The sequence below is a fragment of the Limulus polyphemus genome, unplaced genomic scaffold, assembly GCF_000517525.1.
Source record: "Limulus polyphemus unplaced genomic scaffold, Limulus_polyphemus-2.1.2 Scaffold2101, whole genome shotgun sequence".
Lineage (NCBI taxonomy): Eukaryota > Metazoa > Arthropoda > Merostomata > Xiphosura > Limulidae > Limulus > Limulus polyphemus.
Window position 1 is genome coordinate 92695 of NW_013667711.1, and position 3066 is coordinate 95760.

Consider the following 3066-nt stretch of genomic DNA (forward strand, 5'->3'; position numbering starts at 1 on the left):
AGGTGCCTCTATTTTAGTATATAAGCCAGGCAAATAAAGCGGAGAGATAATTGCAGATAGACAGATATAGAGACAGATAATTGAGTCAAGCGAGCGGTAGAGACAGTAAGTAAACTGCGTGAATCGTTGTGAATTATAGCGTGTGTTTAAGTTAAGGTAACTGTGGAAATTCTGTGTATTGCAAAGTTGTATTGAGAAAGAATAAACTAGTTTCATTTAAGAAAGAACTTGTATCGCTGAAGTTCCTTGGGAAGAATTTATACCGAAAATTAACAAACGACCAGAGACGTAACAATAGCATCTGGACTGCTATATAGGAAAATATAAATGGAGGCTTCTATTATATGTTCAAACATATTTATTAGAAACTGATATTAATGGGGTGTAATGTACCATATAACATTAAGCCAGACACATAATTATTTGACATTTGATCTTTACACTGAACAGAGTAGTACTAAGCTACTTTTTGTGAATGAATTATCAACCTAAGGCCAGCATAAGCTATATTTTCCGAATATTTGTAAACTGATCCTGTCTGAACTTTGGCCAGTTTGTTTATTCACAGTCTAATCTTACTGATTAGTGAGTGTAAAATGTTTTTATTGCAAAATATGATGAACTTAGCAAAATACAAGCATTGTACACTAACTTTTTCATTCATAAACTATATTAAAACCTTTCATACTGAACTGAAATAAACAAGTAGTAATATGGACATCTTGTAGAAATGTACTAAGTTTTATGACAAGTTGTGATTCAAGTACAAGTACTATATTGTGCCATGCAGTAGTTGAAAACAAGAAATATTACATTTCATCTGATATATAACAACACAGAACACTGATTTGTAACTGCAAAAAAAAAGATTAGTATATTTGTTGATCTTTGTATAAAGCATAAGTGAAGGAAAATGTAATGCATCACACGTTACCACCACAATGTTCCAAAATCTCAATATCTACTTGACGAAAATATCCGTTTTGAAATGTAAAATAGTCTATAAACTAGTTTCTTTGAGCCTACAAACTGAAATCTTATATAATAACTCTAGTGAAATCAATATGCACAGATTAAATATTTTGTCAAGAACTTTTTATCATTATGCTAAAAGTACGTAAAAACAATAAGGAATATAATAGATAAATTGGATGTTTTTACAGTGTTTCTCAGGAAGTCACTACCAGGATTATAAATCTGCTAAATGTATGTGTTCCTTAGAATTTGACAAAGTCGAAAACTTCTCCGGAATAACATAACACAGTAACAGACTATAGGCGAGAAGGTCAAAAGATCTATTGTACAAAATTCAAGCATGACACAGATAGTCAAACTAGTTATGGATTTCAAATGCATGATATGTTTTGTAGAGTTTCTAAATGAAAAAGGTTTCTATGATCATTTTTTTCTTCAGTAAGAAAGCACATTATACAAATATAATAATAGTCAGTCAAACAACGATTTATAAGCATAGGAAAAGTTTTATTGATGGTAGAGAACACTACATGTTTCGACAGAGCATTGGTCTGTCTTCTTCAGAACTGAAGAAGATGTAGTATGTTCCACCATCTATAAAACATTTCTTTATGCTTTATAAATCGTTGTTTGCCAAGCTATTATAATTTCTATGATCATATTATATCGAATCACTTTGGGAAATGTCCCTTATGTTTCGATTTCGGTGATTTATTCTCTTTGAGTAATCACATGCTAAAACAAATAAATAGCATAGATATTATTACATCAGGCTATAGATATACTGATAAATCTGCACATTAATCCATGTATTAAAATTCACTAGGTTTGAACAGTTAGGACAGTTGATGTTAGTATAAGTGTAATTGCTAAAACATCGACAGTTTGTGTGACTGGAGATGAGTACTACAATTTCGCAAACGTCTAAAAGCTAAAGTGAATTTGTGACCTTAACTTCCTGAGCCATCTAGTGGATTAGAAAACATCTTTCACGTTTTTTATATAACCACTGGTTTTGATTTATCAACATAGCGCATGGTGATAGCTAGTGAATCTAGATTGTTAATGGCTGGCAAGCTGTTGTTGATAGCTAAAATACTTTGAATACAATCGAGACTACGAGTTAACTAAATAAATACTGTGTTCATAAGAGCCAGGCTTTCTTAAGTGTCAATTTTTCAACTAGAAAATGTTGAAAAAATCTAGAACTTGGGCTACTATTTTTCACATATGTTCTCCTTTACCAGATTATATTGTACCTAGAACAAAAAGGCAAAAAACAAACAAACTGTAAGAAGGTTTTCCCTTCTGCTGCCTTTTTTCTGGGATAATATTTCAGCTGCCGACTTTGTTTCGCATCCATTTTAAAAATACAAATATGAAACCCGTCACCGAAATGCATACCACCTCTGTATATTAGCAAAGACAGGTGTAGAAATTAATGTGATCTCTTTTACATTTCTACAGTAAATCCAGCTTTAGCAGGCTAATAAGAATAGTAATTTTGTATTGACTACTTCCACATATCATAAACGTATGCTTTTATTATAATGTGGCTTTATACTAAGAAGTGCGTTTATAAGGAGTTGAATTAAAATTCTGTGAACTCCTTTATATGCATCTCACCATGTTTCCAATTATCTGTTTTTATAAATAGACCTATAATTATCGCTCACGGGTTTAGCTTTGTAATTTATCAGTCATTTAAACCTAAAACTACCACCACTCACACCATTTGAATGTTAATTATGTAATCCAACTCTCAAAGACTTTTCTTGGAGGAATATGAGTTGATTTGTGATAATACATTTCAATTCCACCCTACCATAATCATCTGCACATGGTGGAAACTAAATATGGCGGGAAAAGCATTATTCACTCTATATATTCCCCTCTGAAGTAAAGGAAAACACGTAAAGGAGTTCACGCAATTTCATGTTCAGTGATTTTAATTGAAGAATGCAATTTTCTCTTACCTTTTCAGTTATTGATAACAAGAAATGTCTTGGCTGTTATGTATAACGATATAACAAAATTACATAATTTCAGTTATCTACACCAGATATATAGACCTGGAAAAAAGTTAAGCAC